Genomic DNA, 12,959 nt, shown 5'->3' with positions numbered 1-12,959 from the left:
GTTGTCCCTAAGCCTAGCTCCAGTGCCCTACCCATTGGGCCCCTAACTCTAGCTCCAAGGACCCTACCCCTGAAACCTCTAACGCTAGTTCCAGGAGCCACACTCCTGGGACCCCTGACCCTAGCTCCAGGTGCACTACCCCTGAGACCCCTAATCCTAGCTACAGGGTCCATACCCCTGAGACTCCTAATTCTAGCACAAGGGGCTCCATCCCTGGGACCCCTAACCCTAGCTCAAGGGGCCCTGTCTGTTGATTCCCTAACCCTAGCTAAAGGGGCCTGACCTATGGAACCCCTAACCCTAGCTCCAGGGGCCCCATCTCTGGGGCCTCTAACCCTAGCTCCAGGTTTCCTATACGTTGGGCCCCTTAACCTAGCTCCAGGGGCCCTACTCCTGGGACTCCTAAACCTAGCTCCAGGAGCCCCACTCCTGAGAACCCTAACCCTAGCTCCAGGGTCCCTACCAGTGGGACCCCTATCCCTAGCTCCTCGGGCCCTTCCCATGGACCCCAAACCCTAACTCCAAGGGCCCTATGCGTGGGGCTGCTAGCCCTGGCTACAGGGGTCCTACACGTGGGGCCCCTAACCCTAGCTCAATGGGCCCTACCGCTGGGTCCTCAAAACCTAGCTCAAGGGGTCCTACCCATGGGACCCGTAACTGTATTTCCAGGGGCCTTAACCGTGGGGCCCCGACCACGAGCTACAGGGGCCTCACCCCGGGACTACTAACCCTAGCTCCAGGGGCCCTACCCATGGGGACCCTAACCCTGGCTACAGGGGCATTACCCCTTGGACTCCTAGTCCTAGAACGAGAGTCTCTACCCGTGGGGCCTGTAACTCTAACTCCAGAGGCCCTACCCATGGGGCACCAAACCCTAGCTCCGGGGCCCCACCACTGGGAACCCTATCCCTAGGTCTAGGGGCCCCATCCTTGGGTTCCCTAACACTTGCTCAAGGGCCCCTACCTGTCGGGCCCCTAACCTTGGATCCAGGGGCCCTACTTTTGGGGCCACTAACCCTTGCTCAAGGGTCCCTACCCCTGGGACCCCTAATCCTAGCACCAGGGTCCCTAACCGTGAGGCCTGTAGCCCTAGCTCCAGGGCCCCTACCCGTGTACCCCCCAACCCTAGCTCCTGAGGCCCTACCCATGAGAACACTAACCCTGCATGAGGGTCCCCATCCCTAGCTCCAGGGGCCTTACCTCTGCGGCCCCTAACCCTAGCTCAAGGGGATCTACCCGCTGGACCCCTTATCCTAGTTCCAGGGGCCCTACTCATGATGCCCCTATCCCTAGCTCCAGGTTAGCTACCCCTGGGGCCTCTATCCCTATCTCCAGGGGCCCTACTTCTGGGACCCCTAACCGTAATTCCAGGGGGCCTACTCCTGGGGCCCCTAACCCTAGCTCCAGGGTCCCTACCTGTGGGACCTTTAACTCTACCTCCAGGGGCCCTATCCGTGGAACCCCTAAATGTAGCTCCAGACCCCTAAATGTAGCTCCCTACCCCTGAGACTCTTAACTCTAGCTCCAGGGGCCCTACCCCTGGGACCCCTAACCCTAGTTCCATGGGCCATTCCCCTGGGGCCCCTATCCCTAACCCCAGGGACCCGACTCGTGGGGCTCCTAATCCTATCTCCAGGGGCCCAACCCGTGGGGCCCCTAATCCTAGCTCCACGGGCCCCATCCCTGGGGCCCCTAACCCTAGCTTCAGGGGCCCCATCCATTGGGCCCCAAACCCTGGCTCCAGGAGCCCTACATGTGGGGCCTATAACTCTTGCTCCAGGGGGTCTACTCGTGGGACCTATAACCCTAATTCTAGGGGGTCTACCTGAGGGACCCCTAACCCTAGCTAAAGGGGCCCTACACACCTGGTGCCTAACCTTAGCTACAGGGGCCCTACCCGTGAGGCCCCAATCCCCAGCTGCAGGGGAACTACTCTGGCACCTCTAACCCTAGTTCCAAGGGACCTGCCTGTGGGGCTCCTAACCCTAGTTCCAGGGGCTCTAACCAAAGGGCCACTAACCCTAACTCCAGGGGCTCTACCTGTGGGACCTATAACCCTAGTTCTAGGGGCTCCACCCATGGGGCCCCTAACCCTAGTTCTGAGGCCCCTACCCCGGGAGCCATTACTCTAGCTCCAGGGGCCCTACCACTGGGGCCACTTAACCTGGCTCCAGGGGGCCAAGACTTTGGCCCCCTAACCCTAGCTACATGGATCCCACTCCTGGGATCCCTAACATTATTTCCAGGGGCCACATCCCTAGGGCTCCTTACCCGAGCTCCAGGGGCCCTGCCAGTGGGGTCCCTATCCCTGGCTTTGGGGGCCCTATCCCTGGAACCCCTTATCCTAGGACCAGGGTCCCTACCCATGGGACACCTAACCCTAGCTCCAGGGGCACTACCCATGGGTCCCCTAACCCTAACTCCAGGGACCCCACCCCTGGAGCCCCTAACCTTAGCTCCATGAGTCCCACCCATCTGGCCCCTAACCGTGGCTCCAGGGGCCCTACACCTGTGGCCCCTAACTCTATATTAAGGGGCCCTAACCTGAGGACCCCTAACCCTAGCACCAGGGTCCCTACTCATGGGGCCCCTTTCCCTAGCTCCAGGGGCCATACTGTGGGGCCATTAAACCTAGATCCGGGGCTGCTACCCATGGAGAACATAACCCTAGCTCCAGGTGCCCCAACCATATGGCCCCTAACCCTAGCTGAAGGAGCACCACACCTGAGGCCCCTAACCCTAGCTCCAGGGACCCCATCCCCGCGGCCTCTAACACTAGCTCCATGGGCCCTGCCTGTGGGGCCCCTAACACTGACTCCATGGGCCCTACACGTGGGGCCTCTAACCCTAGATCAACGGGCCCTACCCCTGGGACCCCTAACCAAACTTCAAGTGCCCTACCCATAAGTACTCTAACCCTAGCTCAAGAGGCCCGACCTGTGGGAGCCGTATCCCTTCTCATGGGGCCTCTTACTCTAGCTCCAGGAGCCTTACCTGTGGGGCCCCTAACCCAGACTCCATGGGCCCTACACTTGAGACCTCTAACCCTAGCTCCAGGAGCCACATCCCTGGGGCCCCTTATCCTAGCTCGAATGGCCCTACCCCTGACGTCCCTAACCTTGACTCCAGGGGCTCTATCCATGGGGCCCCTAACCCTAGTTCCAGGGCCTCTACCCATGGGACCCATAACCCAAGCTCCAGGGTACCTACCCCTGGGGCCCCTTAACCTAGCTCCAGTGGCCCTATCCGTGGGACCTCTAATCCTAGTTCCAGGGGACGCATACCTGGGACCCCTAACCATAGCACCAGGGGCCCCATCCCTGGTGCGTGTAATCGTATCTCCAGGGGCCCTACCCGTGGGTCCCCTGAACTTAGCTCCAGGAGCCCCACCCCTGGGAGCAATAACCCTAGTTCCAGGGGCTCCATCCATGGGGCCTCTAATGCTAGCTCCAGGGGCCCTCCCTGTGGGGCCCCTAATTGTAGCACCAGAGGCCCTACCTGTGGGTCCCCTAACCCTAGCTCCAGGGGCCCTAACTGTGGGGCCCCTATCCCTAGCTCCAGAGGCCCTACTAGTAGGACCCCTAACCGTAGCTCCTGGGGCCCTACCCATGCGACCCATAACCATAGCTGCAGTGGCTCTACCTGTGGTTCCCCTAACCCTTGCTCCAGGGGCCCTACCCGTGAGACCCCAAATCCTTGTTCCAGGGGCCCTTCCCTTGGAGCCCTTTTCCCTAGCTCCATGGGCTCTACCCGTGGGCCACCTAACCATTGATCCAGAGGCCCTACACGTGGAGCCCTAACCCTCGCTCCAGGAGTCCTACATGTGTGGCAGTAAACAGTAGTTTCAGAGGCCCTACCCTTGGGACCCCTAACTCTAGCTTGAGGGGCCCTACCTCTGGGGCCCCCAGCCCTAGCTCCAGGGTCCCCCTCCTTGGGACCCCTAACCCTAGCTCCAGGGGCCCCATCCTAGGGTTCCTAACCCTAGCTCCAGGGTCCCTATCCGTGGAGCCCTAACCCTAGCTCCAGGGTCCCTACCCCTGGGGCCCCTTAACCTAGCTCCAGGGGCCCCAGTCCTGGGATCTCTAACCCTAGATCCAGGGGCTAGATCCCTGGGGCCCCTTACGCTAGCTCCAGGGGCCATACCTGTGGTGCCCCTAACCCTACACGTGGGGCCCCTCACTCTAGCTCGAGGGACCCTACCCCTGATACGCCTAACCCATAACCAGGGTCCCTACCCATGGGGCCCATAGTCCTATCTCCAGGGGTCCTACCCGTGAGGCCCGTAACACTAACTCCAGGAGCCCCACCCCTGGGTCCCCTAATTCTAGCTCCAGGGGTCCCATCCCTGGGACCCCAAACCCTAGTACCAGGATCCCTACCCATGGGACCGCTAACCCTAGCTCCACTGCCCCATCCCTGGGGACCCAATCCTTAACTACAGAGTCCTTACCCGTGGGGCCCCTAACCCTAGCTCCGGGATCCCCCCTGGGACAATTTTCCTTAGCCCTAACCCTAGCTCCAGGGTCCCTACCCGTGGTAACCTTAACCCTAGCTCCAGAGGCCCTACCCGTGAGACCCATAATCCTAGCTCCAGGGGCTCTACCTGTGTGGCCCCTAACCCTAGCTCCAGGGGCCTCACCCCTGGGACTCCTAACCCTAGCTCCAGGGGCCCTACCTCTGGAGTACGCAACCCTAGCTCCAGGGTCTCTACCTGTCGGTCCACAAACCCTAGCTCCAGGGGCCCCACTCCCAGGACTGCTAACCCTAGCTCAAGGGCCCAATTCCTGGGTCCCAAACCCTATCTCCAGGGGCCCTACCCATGGGCTCCTAACCCTAGTCCCAGGGGCGGTACACCTGGGGTCCCTAACACTAACTCAAGGGGCCTTACCCGTGGGGCAACTAACTCTAGCTCCAGGATCTGTACCCGTGGGACCACTAACCCTAGCTCCAGGGTCCCCACCCCAGGACCCCTAACCCTAGCTTCAGGGGATCTACCCTTGGGGCCCCTAACCCTGGCTCAAGAGACCCTTCACGTGGGGTCCCTAACCCTACCCAGAGGCTTAACCCATGGAACACCTAACTCAGCTCCAGGGGCACTACCGCTGGGGCCCCTAACCCTAGCTCCAGGGGCCATACCAGTGGGGGCCCTCACCCTAGCTCCAGGTGCCCCATCACTGGAACCCCTAATGCTAGCTCCAGGGGTCCTACCTATGGGTCCCCTAACTCTAGCTCCAGGGCCCTACATGTGGGACCCATAACTCTTGCTCCAGGGGTCCTACCCCTGAGACTCAAACCCTAGCTGCAGGTGCCCTACCTGTGGGGCCCCTAATCATATCTCCAGGGGATCTACCTGTGGGACACCTAACCCTAGTTCCAGGGGCCATAACTGTTGGGCCCCTAACCCTAGCTCCAGGGGCCTTACCTGTGGTGCCCCATCCCTAGGTGAAGGGGCACTCCCACTGGGGCTCCTATCCCTAGCTACAGGGGCCCTACTTGTCGAACCCCTAACCCTGGCTCCAGGAGCTCTACAACTGGGGCCCCTAACCATAACTCCAGGGGCCATACCTGTGTTTACCCTAACCCTAACTCCAGGCTCCCCACACCTGGGACCCCCAACACTATCTCCAATGGCCTTACCTGTAGAGCCCCTAACCCCAGCTCCAGGGACCCTACCCGTGGAGCCCCCAAACCTAGCTGCAGGGTCTCTACCCATGGGGTCCCAGTCCTAGCTTCAGAAACTCTACCCGTGGGACCCCTTACCCTATCTCCAGGCGCCCTACCATCGAGGCCCCTAACTCTAGCTCCAGGGCCCTGGGAGGTAGTGATAGAGTGTCCAGGGGTGGTTCCCCTGGAGCTAGTGTTAAGGGCCCCACGGGTAGGGCCCCTGGAGCTAACGCTAGGAGCCTCACGGGCAAGGCCCCTGGGGTAGGGTTGCAGAGGTGGTACATGTGCCACAAATGTTGTACACCTCTGGTTGCTGTCCCTGAGTTCAATCTGCAAAATTTCCTTGCAGTCTCAGTGGAGAAAAGCATTCCACCAAACTATGAAGCTGTTTACAACTTTCAGTGTATAAGTGAAATCAGAACCCAGCAGCCTAAGTATGTCTAAAATTTTCACTTAAACATTAATGATTTTAGGTCTGTGGTATAAAACCAAATTTGTAATGGAATAGTAAAAAGCTTTACTTTAAACTAGAGAAACAATAAGGCCATAAAACTTACATTTAGAGACTACAAAAAAGATCCCTACTTCTAAATGCAAATATTCATTTCCAATCTCTCTTAATTCACCATGTTTTGGAACCCATGTCCCTTGCCTAACGAGATTTATATAGGTTCAGGTGAGTCCTGAAATCATGATCTGTTAAGTACCGTTCTACTGTCCTTGATTCATATCACCAGGATAACTACACTTTATTACTCCTGCTCTAATAACAAAGAGACTGGGAATCCCACAGCAGCCAAAATGAACACTTGGGCAAGCACTCCCATCATGCAATGCGGGTTGGGTGTGACTATGCACATCAGCAACAAAAGGCCTTTACAACATATCACCAACAGATGTCAGGGAAGAGTTCATTCTGACCCTGCTTACATCCTGCCCCCAGCCAAGAATTGGTGCTCCTGGTAAATCACACTCCCTATTATACCAATTCATTGGTATTGAATGCTGAAGGGCTAGTCTACACTACGGGGGGGAATCGATCTTAGATATGCAACTTCAGCTACTAATAAACAAAGAATAAAAACTTAGGGAAACGAAGCTTAGCCTAGTTCCCTTGAAACTTAAAGTTTAAGAACAAGTACCGCCTACTGATAGTAGATAGAGAGAGAATGGAGGAAGTAAGTCAGAATGATGCCCAAATTTCATTCCTCACCCACAAAACATTAGCGTACGCTTACTTCATAGGCTAGTATGTTTATGCGTGTTGATGACATGTACATATGCACATAAGTTCCCCTGTGGTGTACCTGTTAAGTCATTCTCCATTGTCGATTGGTCTAGGTAAAGGTCTCAGACAGGCATGGGTACTTATCTATTTAAGTAACAAGATAAAGGTCAATTTTCGTTTCTGAGTAAAAGGTCACAGTGTGGCCGCGTGCACTCGACTTTATACAATCTGCTTTACAAAACCAGTTTATGTAAAATCGGAATAATCCCGTAGTGTAGACGTACCCTGGGACTCTTCCTCCCTCCTGCCAAGTCCTGACTATTAATCCCAGCCCTGGCAATCCTTTCTTCAAACGCCATGTGGGCCAGAGGAAAAGTGTGGTAGGAAGCACAAGGGCCAAGCTTGTGAACATCAGGTGAAGCAGCAAGAAGCCCCACCATCAGGGTACCAAGTTCTAGAGCCCTAACCCATTGTGGCCATCCCAGCTGAAGACCTGGCTATAGGAGGTGTGAGTCACCCAGCAGGAGGGGAAACACTGGCTCTTACACAGCTGGAGACAGGGAAGTTGAGCACTGTGAGCTCTGGGGCTTTACCACAAGCCAACACAAGGTCCCACTGACATTTGAACTCAGATTGCAGGATTCAGAGTCCTGAGTGCTGCCCATTACACCATGGGACCAGCTCATGCTGCCTTCTCTGCACATCGGTGACCCTCATGGGGCTGGCTTGTGTAAGGGGGCTCTTGGCCCTTTACTAAAACTTAGTGTGTGTGTTCGGGGGGGGAGGGGGTTGGTTGGCTAGTTCCCAACACCAATAGAAGGGGGAAGGATCAATGGGAAATCAGGACCTTGAGACTGACTGTCCCCAGGGACAATGGGGAGAGGCCAAAGCTCCAAGTTAGCTGCACTGACAGGCCAGGCAGTGTAATGAGGGAGTCACCAGGCCAGGGGGTCCCATCCTCCATGTGAGCTGGAACTGCCTGGGCGAGAGTGGGACAGAGCTAAGGAGAGAGCAGGAGCCTGAGAAGAGCCAGGGAGGAGAGCTGTGCAGGTGTAGTGCCAGAAACTGCTACATGTAGGACTTTGCAACCTGTAGCAGCTACTGATGCCTCAGGTTGTTCTTATTTGCTGACTTGTCCTAATTGGCTAAAACTTGACAGTGGTTTCTCTAGCAAAGGCCAGTCCCTGGCCCCTTGGTCCAGACATCCTTGTTCACATCAGGCTAGGGTGACCAGATGTCAAAAAAAATGAAATATTGGGACGCGGGGGACGGAGCAAAAAAAAAAGCCAGAGGGCCCCCCCCGCCGCCAAGCAGCAGTGGCACAGCCCCGTCTCCGCCCAGCTCTCGGCTCCGACCCCCGATACATCCTCAGCTCCCCCATCCCCTTCGCTCCTGGGCCCAGCCTGGGCTCCAAGCTCTGCAGCCATGCTCCAGGCCCCTCCTGCAGCTCCCGGGCAAGGGGTGAACCAGGCAGCCGGGCCTGCCCCCTCCCAGCAGGAACGTGTCTGCCCCACGTGTGTCTCCGCCCCCTGCCCACATGGGTCCTGCCCACTCTGTACTGCCCCCAGCCCCACTACACTGCCCCGCAGGGTCCAGGGCTGAAGCAGCCTCCGAGCTGCACTCCTGGCCATGCCCATTGCCCGTGTGCAAACCTCGGAGGGAGGAGGAATGCCGCTTGCTTGGGGAAGATGCGGGGCCAGGGCAAGGATTTGGGGAGGGATCCAATGGGGCAGTGAGGGGGTGGGGCTGGGGGCAGGGCCGGGATTTGGGGAGGGATCCAATGGGGGAAGGAAGGGGCAGAGTCGGGGGGGGACGAGTGTCCCTCCGGGCTCTCCCTGTGTGCTGGAGCAGAGGGCAAAATTGTTTGTTTGTCCATTGTCCTGACCAAACATCGGTTGGGACGCAGGACAAACAAGCAAATATCGGGAGAATCCTGATAAAATCGGGACGTCTGGTCACCCTACATCAGGCTTCAAGTTGAGAATCATTTCCTATTCCCGCTCTGTGGGAGGGGAGACTTTTAAACTCGCTCTCTGTGCAACTGCGCATGGCTAAGCAAAGAGAACAAACCCAAGTCCCCCCTGTGCTTTGGGAGCCAGGTTTGCGGTGGGAATTCTGTAGTTCAGATGACTTCACGCCTGGGCATTGTGATTCTTTACCAGTTTCCCTGGCATTGGGACAGTTTTGTGCTCACAGCTGTGGTGGCCGAGTGGTTAAGGCGTTGGAGTTGAAATCCAATAAGGTTCCCCTGTTCACTGCAACAGAGTTTCTGTAGTGTAGTGGTTCTCACATTTGCCTAACACGCAAAAGATCCCTGGTTCAAAAGTAGGCAGAAACATGAGGGCTTAATTTACCCAGCTCCTACTGGCCTGTCCCTGCTGTTGTAGGAGCAGCAGTGATTTCTATGCTCAAAAGGTCTGTTATACTTTCCCCTGCTCCCACTTTTGTCTCCTCTCCCTCTCTGAATGCCTGTGAAGTGGCTTTACCTCTCCCGCTCCCTCCTGGACTGCTCGAGGGATGAATGCTCTGGTTGAAGAGCAGAAGAGATCCCAGGTAGACAAGGTGTCTGGGACTCTAATTAGGCAGCGATCACCCAGATCATTGACACTGCCCACGGTGGAGTGTGACCAACCAGATGCAGCTAAGTCATCCCTAGTCGCAGACCATGTGGTGCAGGCCCTTAAAAGGGGCTTGTGCCTCCAGTGAATGTCCTTTGCCCAGACTGCCTGGCCAGTGGTTCTCTGCATTGTATTTCATTGTGCCTCAGGAAGACTTACCTTCATTGCACCGTCCATAGCTGCCTATGGGACACTTATCATGCAGAATCCTGACATCTCCAATGCTGTGCCTGTCCTGGGAGCATGAGTATGTGAGTGCAAGTATGACCACCCTCCCCCCCCTGGCTTATTTTGAGCTTAGCTGTCAGTATAATAAATGTGCTGCTTTCTGCCAAACTCTGGTGGGTCATTAGTCCTCCCTACGCTTACTAGCTGACCCAATTTTGGGTAACACCTGCGATAACCCCAACCCCTGCATGGCAGAGGATGGTGAAATCAGCTGAGGAAAAAGCCTTGGCATCAGCAGGGGAAAGTTAGATGATCTTGGCCAGTCACCTATTGAAGACTTGTGGCTTGGCTTTTTCTGCCCTTGGAGGTTGGCCTAAGGAGGCTGGCTCTTCCTGCTGGCCTCCTTTGTGTGACTTGCCAAAGGCGGAAGTGAGTCAGGAATGGGGCAAAAGAGGAAAGTTGAGCTGAGGAAAGCAGGGCAGAAGCTAAGCGCCTTAGTGCAGCTAAGCAGAGTTAGTAGAGTACCACCATTCATTCTGCAAAGCCTGGGGAGGTGCGGTTAGCTACTGGGAGGTAGAATCCTGTGCCTGCCTCTTGGCTTTCCAGGGATGGCTACTTGCATCCCAGGAGAAGAAGGATGGTTCTTGGTGAAAGGAAGACAAGCAAAGCTATGGGAGGAAATTTGGGTGTGGGGTTGTCATAAACAGATAGTTAAGAGTTAATGTCTCTCTTACCTGTAAAGGGTTAACAAACAGGGACCCCAAACACCTGACCAGAGGACCAATCAGAAGACAAGCTACTTTCAAAATCTCTCGGGGAGGGAAGACTTTGTTTGTGTGTTTTGGGTTTGGCTTGGTTCTCTCTGAGTCCTGGACGGGGCTAGAGGTGTAACCAGGTTTCTGCCAATCTCCCTGCTACAGTCTCTTATCTGTTCAGAATTGTAAGTAGAAAAGGCGGTCATAGCTTTTTAATTTGTTTTCTTTGTCATTTGCATATGTGTACTTGCTGGAAGTAGCTTAAATTGTGTTTCTGCTGGAGAAAGTTTCTTTCTATTGTTTATAAGTTGAAAGACCCTATAACTGTTTACCATCTAAAGTGCAGAGATAAACCTTTTACTTTTTTCTTTATTTTTTTTATTAAAAGCTTTACTTTATGACCTGTTTAATTTTCTTTTCCCCTTGTTGAGGCTCGAGGGAATTGAGTCTGTACTTAACAGGGAAGGAGGTGGGGGAAGGGTGGAATCCCTTTGTTTAGATTCACGGAGCTTGAATCTGTATAATTCTCCAGGAGCCCAGGGAGGGAATACCTGGAGGGGGGAGGGGGAAGAGAAATGGTTTATTCCCCTTTGTTGTGAGACTCAAGGAGTCTGGGTCTTGGGGTCCCCTGAGAAGGTTTTGGGGGGACCAGAGGGTATCAAGCCCCTAAAAATTCCTGATTGGTGGCAGCCTATCAAATCTAAGCTGGTAATTAAGCTTAGGCCATGTCTACATCTAAAATTTTGCAGCGCTGGTAGTTACAGCTGTATTAGTACAGCTGTATAGGGCCAGCGCTGCAGAGTGGCCACACTTACAGCAACCAGCGCTGCAAGTGGTGTTAGATGTGGCCACACTGCAGCGCTGTTGGGCGGCTTCAAGGGGGGTTCGGGGAACGGGAGAGCAAACCGGGAAAGGAGACCAGCTTCGCCGCGGTTTGCTCTCGCGTTCCCCAAACCCCTCTGCAAACCGCAGGGAAGGAGACCAGCTTGCTCGGGGTTCGGGGAACGAGAGAGCAAACCGGGAAAGGAGACCAGCTTCGCCGCGGTTTGCTCTCGCGTTCCCCGAATCCCTCTGCAAACCGCAGGGAAGGAGACCAGCTTGCTCGGGGTTCGGGGAACGAGAGAGCAAACCGGGAAAGGAGACCAGCTTCGCCGCGGTTTGCTCTCGCGTTCCCGGAGCCCCTGCAAACCGCAGGGAAGGAGACCTGCTTGCTCAGGGCTCCGGGAACTAGAGAGCAAACCGGGAAAGGAGACCCGCTTCGCCGCGGTTTGCTCTCGCGTTCCCGGAGCCACCCTGCAAACCGCAGGGAAGGAGACCTGCTTGCTCGGGGAACGGGAGAGCAAACCGCGGCGAACTGGTCTCCTTTCCCGGTTTGCTCTCGCGTTCCCGAACCCCCCAGCAAACCGCAGGGAAGGAGACCTGCTTGCTCGGGGTTCCGGGAACGCGAGAGCAAGCTGGGGAAGGAGACCAGCTTGATTACCAGAGGCTTCCTCCTTCCACGGAGGTCAAGAAAAGCGCTGGTAAGTGTTTACATTGGATTACCAGCGCTGGATCACCAGCGCTGGATCCTCTACACCCAAGACAAAACGGGAGTACGGCCAGCGCTGCAAACAGGGAGTTGCAGCGCTGGTGATGCCCTGCAGATGTGTACACCTTCAAAGTTGCAGCGCTGTAACTCCCTCACCAGCGCTGCAACTTTCTGATGTAGACAAGCCCATAGGGGAATTCATGCTAATACCCATATTTTGGACGCTAAGGTCCAGAATTGGGAATTATATTATGACATAGTGTGCAGCGTACGGGAAAGATAAGAATCCAAAAGCCAGTAAGATTATACATTTTTTTCTCTGCTAGCTGCTTGTAAGCAGAGAGAGAAAGGGTTTTGTTTTAAACCTACAGCCTGAGATTTTTTTTTTCTTGCTCCTGTCTAGCTGTGCATAGGGATGGTCGTTTGTTAAACAAAGCAGCCTTAAGTGGCCAGCAACGCACTCCAGCCAGAACACATTTGTAAATGAAAGACAGTTTCTTTTGCTTTTTAACTCTTTCAGGACAGGCTAGTAAGTTAAAAGGACTCTGTTGCTAAGCAACCCCAGGAGACAACAGAGACCCACAGTTCAGACAAAAAAAAACACCAGAGGGCACTCCAACACAAGAAAACAGGAACCATGACTTCTAAGGCAAAAGTGGAGGCCGAGGTACAAATGAAAGACGCAGAGCACAAGCAAGATATGGAAAAAAATACAAGAACTAGAAATAAAACAAATAGAGATGGAGCTGAGAGACAGAGAAAGAGAGGCAGTCAACAAAAGAGAGCAAGCAGCCAAAGATGCAGACCACTAAAAACAGCTGGAACTCCAGAGGGAAGCACACCGGCAGGCCCTGGAATTAGAAAAGGCTAAGCAACAGAACACAGTCAATCCTAACAACCCTTCGCCAATGATTGTTCCACATCACAAGAAATTTCCCACCTACAAGGTGGGTGATGAAACTGAGGCCTTCTTAGAAAATTTTGAAAGAGCCTGCCTT

General features: G+C 55.2%; 1 non-coding gene across 1 annotated transcript; it reads left to right on the top strand.

The window, feature by feature from the left end:
• The first annotated feature begins 9,157 nt into the window (after positions 1-9,157).
• TRNAV-AAC lies at positions 9,158-9,230 on the top strand. Its single transcript has one exon. It is a non-coding gene; the product is annotated as a tRNA-Val (tRNA).
• The last annotated feature ends 3,729 nt before the right edge of the window (positions 9,231-12,959 follow it).

The sequence above is a fragment of the Gopherus evgoodei genome, unplaced genomic scaffold, assembly GCF_007399415.2.
Source record: "Gopherus evgoodei ecotype Sinaloan lineage unplaced genomic scaffold, rGopEvg1_v1.p scaffold_37_arrow_ctg1, whole genome shotgun sequence".
Classification (NCBI taxonomy): Eukaryota; Metazoa; Chordata; order Testudines; family Testudinidae; genus Gopherus; species Gopherus evgoodei.
The sequence above is the reverse complement of the archived record's forward strand: the minus strand, read 5'-3'. Positions and strand labels throughout refer to the sequence as shown.